Source organism: Colias eurytheme, chromosome 18 (genome assembly GCF_061535395.1).
Source record: "Colias eurytheme isolate Ceu_HAF_F1 chromosome 18, ilColEury1 Martin Lab GWU primary, whole genome shotgun sequence".
Lineage (NCBI taxonomy): Eukaryota > Metazoa > Arthropoda > Insecta > Lepidoptera > Pieridae > Colias > Colias eurytheme.
In genome coordinates this window covers 7,129,931-7,147,515 of record NC_142997.1, presented here as the reverse complement: position 1 = coordinate 7,147,515, position 17,585 = coordinate 7,129,931, and positions in this window count along the sequence as shown.

The following is a 17,585-nucleotide window of genomic DNA, read 5'->3' as shown; positions in this document are numbered from 1 at the left end:
AATAGAAACAAGATTATGATTATGAGATAGAACAATGATTATGATAAAATCATTTTGACCGACTTCAAATAAAGAAGGAGGTTCTCAATTGGCCTGTGATTTTTTGGGTTTGTTTACCTCAGAATTTTCGACTAGGTGAACCGATTTTGATGATACATTTTTAAAGCTTAGTTAGTGCCTTCCCGTTGGTAACTATTTAGTAGGTAATATGTATATCCAGTAAGTTCTCTATCTACCATCTTATTTAATCAAAGACCACGTCCGCTCTGGAGCACGCTATTTTCTAGTCGTTTCAATTTTTTCCCTCGAGACTATTTAAATTGACTTTTATTGGCCATCGCTTCTATGTACAGTTATTAGATAAGCTTTCCTGTACTGGCTTTATTTTTATTTTATCTCAGAATAAAAATGTGCTTTAAGCTGTAAAATGTACAAGCCACAAGGACTCTTTTTAGAAACTAAGTTGTGGTTTTTTGATATCTCCTACCACTGCTATAAACAAGTCACGTTAAAAAATTAGTTGAGTTAAAGAAGAATTAAAGAAAATATTTTACTGCACTGCAAAAGGTAAAAAAAAAGTTAAAAATTAAACTAAACGTTGCCACAGATTATTTCTTAATGTATACAAGAAACACGTAAAGTTAATTAAACTTGAGTCCTCATTGCAACACGGCGCATACCGTAGTATATTAATGTTCACCTCAGCTATCTCGAAGGTATTCTAGAATATTCGACAGGAAGCCAGCGTCTAAGATTAAGCATTGTACGAACATCTTCATTAAAGATTAACGTTGTCTAATATAATTACGGGATATACTATCCGTAGATACTACTAGTAGTATATAGAATTTTATAAATAAATAGAAATTAAATTTGCAATGGTTGGTGGTAAATAAAACACTTGATCCCGACTGTAGGCTGTATTATACTGTATTAAAGTGACTTTATTTAAAACAACAGGACTTTTATTATTTATATTTACATGAAAATATGAATTTAAAATGTATTTACTGCAGGAATTCACTGTGGCAACACAAATTCGTTGTAAAATTCGCTAAACTAACACGAAGAATGTAATTCGACTGTAAAATTTGTTTATTTATTAGTATATGGCATTAATATAGATTGTTATCGACATTTTTAACGCTTGTATTGGATGTTATTTTTATTATTTTACATTTTTGTAAAGAATTGCCTCCAAAACTATAGAAAACTTGTTTTAATACAATCAATAATTGATGTATTAATAGGTATAAAACTAAAATGACAAAACATTACGACCGAGAATATAAGAAATATGGTATAACGATTTGCACGTACAATAAAAACACATCTGAAAACTATGAATACCTTCCAAAGAAAGAGATTTCTTTTTCATTCATAGAATATTCACATACATCACGCATGTCTTGTTATTGTAGCAAAGAATCGTGACTCAAATAAATTAGACTTATTTAACATACCATTTTGTATTATTTATTTTTCGCTTTTTGGATATTCGTTCAATATTATTCCAATACATTATGTATGTAACGATTCTTCTCATGTTCGGAATTGTATCTTTTTTATTAAATTGTAAAGTCTCTTACAATAATAATTATTATTTTATAGCACACTTCATGTATTTAGGTACTTGTTATACTTAAATGCACACAGAAGAAGAGAAACAAGAGAAAAACATGTACAAATGGCAGTCTCTTCCAGACTACCAGAGAGATTTTTAAAAGAGGTGGGCGAGCAAAAAATTAAAACACTTTTCACTTGCTTTCTTCATTGTCTTTTTTTTCTATAGGCATCACTACACAGTATTAAACAAAGTATTAAATAGACTGATTCTCGAGGAAGGTATATAAATTATTAGCTTTTAAAATGCAAGCAAGCCAAGCAAATGGAAAGCAAGTCCCTAACTCATAATCCCTAAGTGTATCAATGAAATGTAATTTCAATAATAATATTAGAAGCTTAGATAGCAGGCGTACGTTATAAATAATCTCTGCTAAACTTCATTAATAAAGCTAAATTAATGGATATAGGGATCTTTATCGGGTTACTTGTCATAAATCAAGACCTCGATCTGCTTTAATATTACAAAGTCTGTGGAATATATTTTGTGGCTTTTTCACATACAACTACAGTCTATCGTTATTTATTGAGGATGTAATGAATATTCAGCTTGTAATACGATGATATTCTTACAAGGTTACCAAATAACATTATTTGTTGTGGTATTTTTTACTTGATATAATAAGTACAATAATTAAATGTTGAAGGTTGTATTATCTGAAAAAAATTATAATTACCCCGAGTACATCGAAAATGATTCCTAGTTCTCTTCTGGAGTTTTCTTTGTCCAATGATTTAATTTATACTAAAGCTAACCATCAAAATGAGTATAAAATATAGTGATATTTTCTACAATTATTTCTTATCATAATCATGAACTTAGTTCATTTATTTTATAAAATTTTAAGTAAATAAGAAAGCAATTAATAATTAATAAGTTTAGGAAGTAATAACAGCTCGATGAATAACTCTTTGAAAGTTTTTAATTAGGTCCGCTGCAGTTCCTCTGTTTATATTCCCGATTGAATAACTCGTAACTTAACGGGGCCCGATTTTGTACAAACTGTTTACTGTTCATTGGAAACTCTTTGATTATTACTGTTAAATTTAATTTATTTATACATTTTCTTATGAAAATACTTAGTTTAATACAAAATATAACTTTCTTGTAGTTAAATCTAGACAAATAATATTTTTGTAGAATTTAACATTGTCCTGCACTTCAAATAGAGCCAGAAGATATCTTTCAAAACATGCGCGAACATAAAATGCAAGAACCACGTAATAAGTTTCCATGATAATCACTAGGTACATAGTATACAAGTCAATAACTGCGTTAAAAACAACCGACTTCAAACTTGCACTTGCAACATTTACAAATACAGACAAAAATGCTCATAAAATAAAAACTACTGGGCCTATCTGAATAAAATTTTTATGGGACCAATTCGACACCATCCCGCATCGAACAAAAAAAGAATCACGTAAATCGGTTCAGAAACCACGGAGTAATCGGTGTACATACATAAAAAAAAAAAAAAAAAAAAACATACCGGCCGAATTGATAACCTCCTCCTTTTTTTGAAGTCGGTTAAAAACAAAGTCGCTTTCTCTGTCCCTATGTCCCTTTATATGTTTAAATCTTTAAAACTACGCAACGAATTTTGATGCGGTTTTTTTAATAGATAGAGTGATTCAAGAGGAAAGTTTTATACACTTTATTAGGTTTTAGACAAAGCGGGCGAAGCCGCGGGCAGTAAGCTAGTATGATATAAGCCACAAGAAGAAAATAACTCCTCTCAACGCATAAACAACGTACATACTACGTACATAATATGCCTTTGTATTACAAATTCGTAAATGCAAGAAGATTACATTCCTGTTAAGTGTCGTGCAGCTCACATATGTCTTCATAATATTCGTCCTTAATTTTCACTAGACGTTTTCTTAATTAAACGTCGCTTAAATTCATACAAGCATGTTTGGTATGTTGTTAATTTCATTTTAATATCGTCGCATACGTTGCATAGTATATGTAATTTGTTTTGACATCTTAAATACTTTAAAAAAAAGCTGTTTATTTTTAATCTGTGAAACAGAAAAGAAATATTGGAGTTTTTAAACTCTACATCCTGTAATTTACCACCAATATAAAAGCAATATTTTCTAAAAATATATGTCTGTATACTCTTTCTCTGCTATTCTCTTTGATTTACTTCATCAAGGTGTATAAGAAAGTACAGAATTTTTTGTTTAGTTAATTTTTTTTAGGCCTAACTTGTTAGACACTTAAAAAATCAAACGAACAAAAAAGGTGCTTGTTGACAGATGTGATTCCACCCTTACAATCGCGCACGAGTAAACGAGTTACGAGAAGCGAGTGTCAACAGGGTACGGTCAGCAACCAAAGTGTAACATTTTGTATAACTGCAACAATTTTTGAATATTTTAGATGTAAGCCGTGTGAATATGTTGTTTTAAAATATACTATGCTATTAATGAAATATGCTTTTACGTATGGTACTTTATTTGCATAGGTAATGCTGGCTGTGAAAAACTAAAATAAAATATGGAATTTTATTTTAGTTTTTCACAGTATTTGTTTTTATTTCCATTACACATTTTAAATTATGATTTGATATTTTTGTTGTGTATAGTTAAAATTAAACCGGTAGTTTACAGCTGTGAATATATTATAACTAAAGCTGTGTATACGTGAAGCAGGCTATAAAATAAGTAAACATATAATTGAAATGGGTTAAAAATCTAATGGAGTGTTTATTACGACTTAATCGAACACTTTTAACAACAATATTTCACAAAGAATAGGTATTCATGAATACTATTTGAAAAATATTACAAACACGAACTTAAAACTTTTAGTTTAGATAAATAGAACAAAAACCAAAATTATCCAAGAAGACGGCAATTATTCAAGATTGTCAAATAAATATTTCTGCCATCGAATTTCCTTGCGGACGGTACTCAGAACTATACGTGTAGCAAGATCGTGAGTTACAAGACATGAATGGGTGGATATTTAACTGTTCTATCCAATTTAGCTAATCCTTAATCAAAGTGACATACGACACAGAGCTAATGGAGCGAGCGGCTCGATCGATCAATGCTATAATCACTCTTAAGAGACGATCTCAAGAATATTGTATGCTAATATTTTAGCATAATACATAATTTATCTAGTTTGCCCTTGATCTTGAGATCATCGTTCGTCTACAGGGTGTAATAAAAATGCTAATCTAAAAATTTGGTCTTCGCTGTTGTTGGCAATTTACGTATCGTGAAGTAATCTTTATCTGAAGGTCAGAAGTTTAGAATTAACTTTACATAAAATATCTTTTGGCTGTAAGAAGTTACCGTTTAAAGGTGGCACATTCTTATTTTTTTTAGTTCATTATTTCTGCATTTATTGATAATACAATTTGTATCCGTACTTTATTTTGAATTTCATTTTTACTTTCTCTCCAAAAGCTTTGAAATTATGGAAACACCCTTTCTAATGTCATGTTAACTTTACAAGAAAGGGTAAGCTCTGCGTGAAGTTGATAACTTGTGAATTGGAGTAGAGACGATAACCGAAAGAGTTCATTGAACCGCATAACGCGTTTGTTTTCGCAAAGGGCCAGGCAACATTGGAAAAAAGATAATAAGAAGATACAAAGAAGAACTAAATGTATGAGTAGGTTGCAATTTTGCACAAAGGAGCAAAAATATAGCAAAAAATTATGAAGAAATTTTCGTTAATCAAGACTTTCGACACTGAAAGAAAAGACTTGTACCGTACCTACTTCATTACTGATTTGTGTCCTTACTGGAAAAATATTTGTTTTCACTGCATACCACATTCATTTTGTACGACATCATAATGTTGTCTGGTAGAAATCGCATAATAGCAATAAGACCGTATTCTGTAGAGTAACCTCTTATGCTGTATTTATTATTTTTGTGTACAACAAAGAATATACTATGCTATTATTATATTGTAACTACGATTTATTTTACACTCTGTTCCCACATTTTAATTTATTAAATTCAAAACGAACAAGCTCGTGCATATTTCACGGACATCTTGAACAAAGTATTCGCTGGAGCAATTAAGCCAACTTGGAAACGTGCGGATTATACCCTTGCACAATGCTTTATCTTATAAAATTATCAAGATTGCAAGGAAACAAAAGATATATCTTGAATATTAATGTTATCTTCATATATTAACAGTCATTTTTTTGTGAAAATGACGGGAGATAAGACATTAAATTTCAAGATGAATAAGAGAATATGTCACATTTCAATATTACGGTACTTGTAATATTGAAATGGGACATATTCTTTATGTGTTAAATATCTAATAGAGCGGTTAGTGCAAATAGTCACTTATATATGACTATTTTCACTAACCAAACTTCATTAGGTGTATGTTTGGTCAGATATTCAAATAAACATTGCTATAGGTAGAGTAAAAACATATTCACTGATGAGTAAAATTTATTCAATAACTATTATGTATACAATATGTATATCAATTTAAGTAAGTATTACGTTTAATGCAGAGACCGTCTTTATACATTTTATATTATAGTAAGTACAAGACATTCCCATTACTATTAGACAAGTTATGCAAAAAATCCGAAACAAAAACTTTTCGACATCACGTTCCACAAAAGAATGGAATAGTTAATCCGGAACATAGGCTCAAAACTTTCGTTTAATATGTAAAGAATGAGAAGCAATAAAAACTAAACTCAGGGGCTTTATGTTATTCACAAGGAAATAAAAAGAAAGGAATTTATAAACTACGTTTTAACCTGACGCAAAATAAAATAAGTGAGGATTTGCTATGTGAATAGTAAAGCAGATAAGTCCTGTGATAGATTGAAAAACTTCGATGTAAAAGTATTGGAAAATCCACCGTATGTGATACAAGTAGCTACAAAAACATTATTGGTATTACCACAAAACAATTTAAACACAGTCTAACTGTAAACCAGGGATCTGTCACTTTAATAGTTATCTATGAAATACGACAAAACCAGATAGATTAAAAAGAACCCGCGCTTAAAGATAAACCATGTCTAAAGTTTTTTGTGGTAAGACAGCAAAAATCCAATAGTTTGTGTGGATTGATGATTTGATGGGCAGACATTTTAAATTGTTGCTGCAAAAACTCCTGGTAGAACAGGTATAGGTAAAAATTGTGAACTTAGTTTTTTCCTTGAAGTAACAAAGCCTTAACTCACTTTTAGAAAAATGTAAAATTAACGCGTACCTATCCGTACGTCCTATCCTACTTAGTGCTTTAGTTCCAATGTCAATAATTTACAATCAGAATCATTCTTCTGAAGAATTGAATTAACTTCTAGTGTTACAAGTGTTTATGGGCGGTGGTGACCACTTAACATCAGATGGCCCACCTGCTCCTTTGCTTGCTCTGACATAAAAAAAGAATTGTACAATCATTTATATTCCGTAAAATACTTTATTTTAAAAATCCATGCAACATTTTACTGTTAACCTTTACCCATTTTCGTTTGTAAGGGGCAGATTTAAAAGCCTATTCCAAGCGGCCGCTATGAACAGAAAACTAAAACCCATTCACGACCGCTCTCTTTAGCTCTCGATTTATCTCGATGTGAATGGGAGGGCTTTAAACGCCAATACTCGTTAAATAAACGCTGAAAGATTTAAAACCTCGCGCACGGCAAACTTCATTCAGTGTAATTAAGTTTTTTGAAGTCTGGAGTGAATGGCTTGCTTTTTGTACACTATAGTGAAAGCCAGACGTTGAAGAATCCAATGAAGAAAGCTGCAAGTACAGTAAAGTAATTGTACATTATTAAAACGAAGTACTGAAAGGAGAATAAAAGAAACCGATAGATTGCAAAGATAGATTGCAGGAATATAGTAAGCAAAAGGCAAGAAAATAATATTGATTGCTAATTGGCTGCATGAAATTATAAAATAAGCATCGGTTTTTGAAACTGAAATATGTTTTATGCACCTACTTTTTAATATTATCATTTCCTATATACAAAGAACAGTCAAAAATAAACAGCTACAAGATCTAGAACATTCTGGATTTTTTTTATAAATTCTATTCTATAAATTATAGAAATAAACTTTAAACAATTGTTTATTCAACTAAACTACATTTAGAAGCGCTTTCAAATTCGTTCCACTCGATCACTCTTTTTGCGCAAATCCATATTATGATTTCGAAACATGTTTCGTGAATAATATCGTAGATTCTGATAGTTTGCAATATACACCATATAGGTAATATAGCAAAAACGTGCTCTGAAATCCAACGAATTGAAAGCCGTGATACTTTTATATACGATGTTGCGTTATATGCAATTTAAGTAACAATCAATAAATAGTACCTACATCACGTAGACGAATTCAATTAAAAAAGAATTAGGTACTTTTAATAAGAATACGATTTACAATGCTTGAACAAACACGTTATTTAAGATTTTATTTATTTTGTCAATAATTGTTACAATACGGACCTTGAGGCACTCAACTTTTTTTAAATGTGTGTTAATTATAAACATTTACACTTAGTGACTTAATAGCATTTCAAATAAAACTAAACTTAAACTAAAATTTCAATAAACTTAACTAGCATTTCAATTTATCTTTAAGAAATTAAGCTTTCAAATCTAGATTTTATAAAAAATTAAAATATAAATACATATCGATCTCATTTATTTTATCTAAGCACTTTCGTATTTAACTTTCCACAAAAACATGATTGTAATGAATACATTTTTCATTGTTTAAGCAACCAAACACATAGTGCTTATAAACTGTATATTCTTATACCTGAAATTCATTCACGCGAACAAAAGAGCAGGCAAGAGCCCTCGTATAAGATAAAATATTTCACTTTCCCAAATTGAAACATCTAAAATATTGGAATAATTTAATATTCGTATCAGCTTTCTGCAATACTTTGTCTCTGCGGTTGACATTTTAATAGTTCAAGCTTCGTTGCATCTCGTCTGAGTAAAAACGTTAAACGAATTTTATTCTGAAGAAATTCTCAAAATATCAACGTCATTGTTAGCGATCGACATAACCACGTTGTAAATATGTACATAAATAATTTAGATACGCATAATAGTATATTTTAATTTTTATAAACATTATGCTGAACTCATTTAAGATGGGAAACCGCTCACCTATTCGGTGATGATTTGTATAACGCACTAATGTTTAATTGTAAATATTGTATTTTAGTTGTCTTGTTAATATTTAAACTCTCTTGAAATTGTAGAATTGTATAAGAATATGAGGTTTATGACATTGTAATATGTACATATATGATATTGTGTACTATGGGTACGAAATTGAAAGCAATTTGTTAGATGTTCTGTAAAGATTAGGAAAAGCTTATTATATTTGGAAATTAAGATTATTGTATTGTGTAAATTTGAATTATTGCCTAGATAAATAGTATAAAGGGAAAAGGAATAATTTCGATTTTGGGTAAAATTGTGTACGTAATTTTTACGGCGTTAATGTAAAGTATTTGTTAATTTGGTAAATTATAAATTAATAAAGTTACGAGCAAGTAAAGGGCTGGTTGATAACAAAACGGGCGCACGGATTGAGCATTACGTACGGGCTCACCGTGCTAAACTAGTATATAATCCCCACGGCGAGCGTAGCAAATCAGTTCTCGGGAGTCAACGGTACGGAGCACACGTAACTTACGCGACTATCACCAGCCCTCGAAAGCTACTTGAAGAAGAATTGCTGCAGTTTTATTTCGCCACGTTTCGTAACAAACGTTATTGCGAAGCCCGCGTGCTTTGCTCGCGAAATAAATACCTCGCGTCTAAACGGGCTGTGACGGCATAGTACGTTTCCACGGACGCTAGCAGAAGCGTCGGGAGTGAGCGTGAACCAGCGTTCGAAGGCGTTCACTCAGCGGAGATAGACATACGTTGTTTATCGGTCGTGCACATTATATCGCGTGACCTGCGTACGAGCAAGATCGTACTGCGCCTACGCCGCGATATACACGGTCATACATTTTCCGTTTCCGCACCACTTTATTTTTGGTTCTTCGAGCCGAATTCTGCCAGAACATTATTGGTTCATTGGAGCCTGGTCCTTCGTTTATTAGAAGAAAACGTACGAAGAATTGAAGATGCCAATCACGAGGTCGCATAAGAAAACTCCGATTGATCGTCGTACGTCAAGACAAGATGATGAAAGCCGGCTTGAACTAACGCCGATGAGTCACGACGCTACGACGACAGATGTTAATGTTGTATCAACGTTACCGAGAACTCCGCCAGCCACAGAGACCCACGCCACTCACACGATGGCTGAAATGGGAACCCACGAGTCGAAGAGTAAGGATTTTGGATCAAAAGATACTCTTATATCGGCTACAGAAGGCCGTAAAGCGATGTCAGTTCGCTCGGCACAGGCTGGTGCACGAAAACGTTTATTAGAAGCGAAACAGGAATTGCTTCAACGCGAATTGGAAGCAGCTCAAGCGGCAGCGCGATTAGCACGCGTTACGATGGAACTCGCGCAATGTGAAAATGAGCTGTTAGAGTCCGATAGTGATGAAAATGACTTCAAATCGGAGAATGTAGAAAATTGGATCGCTGCATCAATCAAAGAAACAAATTACGCCGATGACAATGAACAGTGTAATAAACTGTCTATACAAAAACCAGTTAAGGAAGAATGCAAAAACCCGACTATCGAAGTGCAAACATTTGCGGATGCATTAAAGGAAATTATATGCACAAAAAATAACACGGCGGCGCAACCGAATTATATAAACGAGTTGCCGCACTTTGACGGTATTAGTGATGAATGGATAGCATTCAAAACAGTTTATGACGATACAGCCCCATTGTTTAATGATGCACAAAACATGGCGCGATTACGAAGGGCAATAAAGGGTCGTGCACGTGAAGCAATAAAAAGCTTGCTTTATTCAGCCGCTAAGCCGAATGACGTCATCGACTCGCTAAGACGCCGCTACGGAAGAACAGATGCTTTGGTTCTTGCCGAGTTGGACAAATTACAAGCATTGAGAAAAATAACAGACGATCCTCGCGATGTATGTATGTTCGCGAGTCAAATAAATAATAGTGTGGCGGCTATCAAAGGTTTGAAGAGACCCGAATACCTACAAGCGCCGCATATTGTGAAAACGATATTAGACAAGCTACCACAATCGTTTTTATATCGGTGGTATGATTTTATCGGCGACGAGGAACATGGTGTTTCGGATATTACACGTGTTTCACAGTGGCTAAACAGGGAAGCAGATCGATGTGGATCACACGTGAGTCTTGGTGAAACAAACAATTGGAGAATGAATAGAAAGAATTTATATTATAGTGTAGAAAATGATGTTGCGTCATATAGTGTCAGTGAAAGTAAGAACACGTGCTTTCATTGCAAAAAAGACCACGTGCTTAGTGAGTGCCCGCATTTCATGAAATTAACAGTACAAGAACGTTGGGATATTGTTAAGAAGCATCGCGTATGTTTTAATTGCTTAAAAGAAAAGCATCGCAAAGAGAACTGTCGCAAACCGCCATGCAAACATTGTAAACGGTGGCATCACTCGCTTTTGCATGTTGAATATGCCGTGCAAAAGCCAGAGAGCGATAGTGTGCATCAAGAGCCTGTAATAACGAATACAGTGAACAATGTGTGTGCACCTAAGACGTCACGAGCTTATTTAAAAATGCTTGAAATTGAAATATTTGGGCCAAAGGGCTCTGAAAAAATTATTGCTCTCTTAGATGAAGGCTCTACAGTTACTTTGCTGGACTCAGCTGTAGCGAATCGTATTGGTGCTAGTGGTGCTAAAACAAAACTCGTGATACAAACTGTGGGTGGAGGAAATATCGTGAATAGTGACACACAAGTGATAAACTTAACAGTAAAAGGTGTAAACAGTAAGAAAGTGCTTAAACTGAAACAAGTGTGTACTATAGACAATTTGAAATTAACTCCACAATATTTGGATAAAAAACGAATTGAACAGTGTCGGCATTTACGTAATCTCGTTGATCAAATTTACTATGAGGCCCAAGCACCTATGATGCTTATCGGTCAAGATAATTGGCAATTATTAGCATCCAAGCAAATGAGAAAAGGAAAACCAGGCCAACCAGTGGCTTCACGTACAGCGCTTGGATGGGTGCTTCATGGAGTTGACACTACGAATACGGCAAGGTCAGTTAATGTCATAAACACGTGTTTTGTTGCAAACGCAAACAATGTTATGCCTCAGGGTGGAATAAATAACATAAAAAGCCCACGTGACCTACAAGTGAAAGATTATGCCCTTACAACGCATAATAATACTTGCAAGATAAAATTTAATGATAAAAATGAACACGTGACGAGAAAGGGCCGATATAAAAGTTACAACAATGTTTCTAACATGTCTCTTACAAAGACATTTAGAGACAAAGTGCCCTTACGACATAATATCAAACAAAAGCCGAATGTTCACAATGGAGAAATGAATCGTCGAGTTAACTGGTCCCCCACACGATATGAGAATTGGAAATATAGAAAATTTGGTCCTGATGGGATACATGCTAAAGAAAGCGTTTACGAAACAGGCTCGATCGCTAATCACAGAGATTAGTGCTATGCACGAGGGGGAGGATGTTAGCGATCGACATAACCACGTTGTAAATATGTACATAAATAATTTAGATACGCATAATAGTATATTTTAATTTTTATAAACATTATGCTGAACTCATTTAAGATGGGAAACCGCTCACCTATTCGGTGATGATTTGTATAACGCACTAATGTTTAATTGTAAATATTGTATTTTAGTTGTCTTGTTAATATTTAAACTCTCTTGAAATTGTAGAATTGTATAAGAATATGAGGTTTATGACATTGTAATATGTACATATATGATATTGTGTACTATGGGTACGAAATTGAAAGCAATTTGTTAGATGTTCTGTAAAGATTAGGAAAAGCTTATTATATTTGGAAATTAAGATTATTGTATTGTGTAAATTTGAATTATTGCCTAGATAAATAGTATAAAGGGAAAAGGAATAATTTCGATTTTGGGTAAAATTGTGTACGTAATTTTTACGGCGTTAAGGCTGCAGTCTAGCAAAATTGCGTTTGCAACAAGTTATTTGACAATTTTTTCCCGGCTAATGAAATGATAAACTGATTTTTTTTTTCTTGTTTATCAATTAGTGTTATATACGCAATGCGCGTGAATTTTTTCACATTTATAAAGTTACTTTATGTTACCTTAATCAGGCCTTCAAGATAAGTCTCTTTCCCCCAAAATCATTTCGAGCTAAGTTTGTGCACTCACTACGTTGCAACCGATTACAATTTACACAATCTGATCAGCGCATTATTATCCTTATATAGTCGTTATTAAAATCTGCTGAATACAATTGCCGAAAAACTTATGATTTTCCTAATTAGAACGTTATAAATTCATTAAATTTCCCAGTTTTTGCCTTACAAAATCTATTGATAAATACTGCTAAAAGTTATTTTTTTCCATTAATTTATTCGAGTTGGTTGAAGACCAATGAGTATTAATCCTTTAATTTTTTTTTTTAATTTTGATAATTCTTTAAATATTAAAAAAATATTTAAAATAATTAGGAAAAATCATAGCGAATTTCTTTAGTCGCGCTCCTTGGGCCGGAGCGTTCTGACGTGTGCTCTACGCTCGATTTTCCTTCATACCGAAGTGAAAGTTGCTCTACTTCATTAAATTTAATATTTTTGTTAATTGATTATTTTTATCTTAGTTTTGTGCAAATATTCGTATTTTTAAACATTTGATTTCGATATTATGGAAAATAAACGAAAAAAATATGCGTGTAACTACCAGAAAAAAATTATCTTCGAACATAAAGTTAATGAAACCAAATACATTACAAAGGTGATTGGCAACAATTTCTTTATTTTACGGGGTGTCAGTAAAGGGATGTATATTTCTTTAAAACGAAAGTAAGCTCATAAATTTTCTTATAATATAATTTTTTTTTGAAGTTCCAAAAATGTTTATTTTTCGTTTGAGAAATACGAAATATAATATAAACTTATATTGAGAACTTGAACTTCCCAAGTTCATCCGGGGAAATCCCCATACGGGGAAAATGATTTGTTTACTCCAAAATTATATGCCGAGGTGTTTTAATTTTTTCTTCTAGTCATTTTCAACGTAGCGGCATGTTGTTTGATTATTAATTTTGTAACTTAAATACAGGATGTTGGTTCTATATTCTGATCTTACAGACGCGCTGACAAATTTAGTCCACCATTTCTAGTTTAGTCCACCAACTCTAAGTACCAATATTAACCCAGATAAGCCTACTGTCGAATAACGTTAGTAACGTAACGAATGGATTATCATCACATCATCAAAACTCAGATGTAATGGAAGATCATAATAACATAGAAAATTCAGTGGGTGTTGAGAACTAAACAAACACAAGTAACAGAGACGCGAAGAATAAAAAAAGAGGACGAAAACGATAATTCGTTGATGCTTTCCCTTTTCGACGTATTGTTAGGGTACATCACCAAAACAAAACTGATGATTCCCAATTGCTGATTAAAAATGAAAACCAAATAATCGACAACAGTGGTGAAAATTTGCTGATCACAATAAAACATCCTTCAGTGGTAGCAGATTTACTCATTTAAAATGTATCGGTGAACAGCGTAAAGGAGAGGAGGACAGGAAAACATTATGAATGTGGATGGTGGATTGTATACAGGGTGTAATCGATAAGTGTGTGCAGGCGATTATGACGTTATTATTGCAGGTATCAAAAAACTTAAAACTGATATCGAAATTACTTTACCTAATGAGCAAAATGACAATAATAACTTTTTAAAAGTATAACGAGAAATATCTAAAAAAATTACTTTATACACTCCCATATCAAGAAGGGAAAATGAGACTAGTAGAAGTTAAATGTCTAATTCCGGCAAAAGACATGAATGCGGAAGATGCGGTTAAAAATAAAAAATTTAATATTTGAAATACAATGCAAAAAATAACACTTTTGTCATAGATAAGAATCATGACTATTTTTTCCAAATTCAGGGACAACTAAACGTTGCAGAAGCAGAAGTCTGCTTATTTGCTGTTTGGACTGGAGTGAATCATGATCGTCTAATATTAATTTAGTGAGAAACGTCTTCCCAGTTCAAAATGGAGAAATGAACCATCCACGCGAAGACCGACATCCACGCGGACGGAGTCGCGGTCGGAAGCTAGTCAGAAATAAATATCTTTTGTTTTTATTTGCGTATTTTTCTATTTTATAATTTTTAACACAAACATTACATTTTTTTTTATTATATATACAAATCTTGTTTATCCGTTTTATTAGTTGAACTGAACAACTTTCACTAAGAAACTTAGGTCGAAAAAAATGTATAGAGTTATGCATTTTGTATGGAAAGCTTATTTTTTTATATTTCGTCCAAATTGTAAAAGTTGATCAGTTATATAAACATGAAGTTGAAGATATCAATAGAACGTATTCGCAAATTTTGTGTACTGATAAAAAAATCACCTGGTGTAATTTTCACGAAAATTGTTTCAAATTGTCATTTTTGGTACTTATTACGAATATTAAATTATGCATACGAATGATTTAATTTTTAAAAATTAAGTGGAGCAACTTTCCCTTAGTACATTTGTATTATTTACATATAGGATGACAGGATGCATTTGTTTGCACTACTAGACCAAGCCCTTAATGTAAAGTATTTGTTAATTTGGTAAATTATAAATTAATAAAGTTACGAGCAAGTAAAGGGCTGGTTGATAACAAAACGGGCGCACGGATTGAGCATTACGTACGGGCTCACCGTGCTAAACTAGTATATAATCCCCACGGCGAGCGTAGCAAATCAGTGCTTGACTCGTTGCGGGGTTGGTTGTTTGTTCTTGGTCGTTTGGTCTCTCGTTCTCAGCGTTCTGCTCGCTGATCAATAAATAATTAATTAATTAATTGATTAATCAAAATTAATTAATTAATTAATTAAATAAATAAATTGATAACTCATAAATAATTTGGTTATTTCTGAGTTGTTAAAATTTTATTGCGGCCAGATGTGAATAAACACATCCTGCGATCATGCCGCCGCCGAGCGTGCCGCTGCTGCCGCAGCGACGCGCGACTCGTCCGCGCGCACTGGGCCGCAGGGTCTATAGTCGATCGGTTGCCGCACTTGAAATGGGCCTGGACGCCATTGCCGCTTCCGGCCAGGCTGCAATCGTGGCCCGCTCAACAGCAACCGGCCGGCTTCCCGCGTTGGTACCGGAACCTCTGTCAGGTGCCGGCGATGAATCGTTCCTGGCGAGTCCCCTGACGTTGTCGCCGGCCCAATCCACCGAATCCGTATCGTCGATTACTCGCTCGCTCACACCGAGTCGCCGACAGGCCTCGGTAAGCGCCGCCACACCAAATCCGGGCACTTTGAAGCGCCCCGCACAGGCACCACTGCCGCGCACTCCGCGCTTCCCCGCCCCTTTACCGGGTATTCCGGTGGGACGCTTTCCCTCCCCTCCACACAGAGTAGAAGAGAAAGCCATCACAGCATCCTCGTCTCCGCCTACGCTGAATATGCCGATGATGTCACCGGGTTCTCCTATGGAAACCGGGACCACCGGCACCTCATACGCGAACATAGCCGCGTCTCAAAAATCCCCAGCACCTACACCCTCCACCTCCTCCGCCGCCGTTGCGCCCGCCGCGACCAACTCTACCTCGACTGCGACCGACACTACTGCCTATGCCTCCACCTCTGCTGCTGCCGGCGCCACAAGCGCCGCGCACCCTACCAAACAGCCCAACCGCTACCCCCCGCTTATCGTGGAGACGCTGCCCGACTGGCCCACCCACTTTAGAGAGTTAAAGAAAGTCCTCGGGCACACCCCAAACGGACGTCCATTTGGCAAGGGCGTCCGCTTCATACCAAAGACGGACCAGGAGTTCCGACTCATCCAGCGCTATCTTACGCAGCTGGAGAGCAATACCGGAATCTCCTGGTTTTGCTACTCGCTGCCCGCTGAAAGAAGCGTTAAAGTAGCGATCCGCGGCCTGCCGGCTAACACAGAACCGGCACTAGTAGAGACAGAGCTGCGAGAGCTCGGGTTCATCCCAGAGCACGTCCGCGCAATACCCGCTCGTCCAGGCAGGCTGGGCTGTTTGATGTTCGCGCAATTGCAGCGGACCCCGGATCTCATCCCAGGCATTTATGAGGTGAGCGAACTGCTCTGTATGCCTGGGATCACTATTGAGGCCTGGCGCGGCAGAAAGGGGCCCGCGCAATGCCATCGCTGCCAGCAATTTAGACACTCCTCCCAAAACTGCCACCGGCCAATAGCCTGTGTGCGGTGCGGTGAGAACCACCCGGCGAAGGAGTGTCAACGTTCGCGCGAGGAACCACCAACGTGCGCCAATTGTGGCGGCGCCCACACGGCTAATAATGCGAACTGTCCCATCTTTCGCAAGGAGACGCGCAACCGCCGAGCAGGCACCGTCGCACGCACTGCCACAAATGCCCGTGCGCCCGCAACAGAAGTCGATGCACCTGGCTCGCTCATGGCTGCCGCCAACCAGCCAGGACCGACGGGCAAACGCCGCCGTAAACGTGGCAAACGCACACAAAAGCGGCCACCAGCTACACAGCCTTCCGCGCCACCTACTGCAGCCCCAGTCACTGCACCGCCTAGTGTACCGCCTGCAGTATCCACCTCTAGGCCACGCTCTGCGCCGCCCGCCGCGCCGCAACCTACCCAGCGTAGCAAAACGTCCAAGCCCACCGTGGTCGCCGCCCCTGTACGGGGGACAAAGGCGAAGCGAGTGATGCCGCTGGACCCCCGATTAACCAAAGCAATCAGCACCCTTAACCAGGTGCTGATAGCCATCCAAGAGCAGCGTGACCCAGTACCGCTGATCTTGGGCTGTATCGCGGAGCTTTGCGCC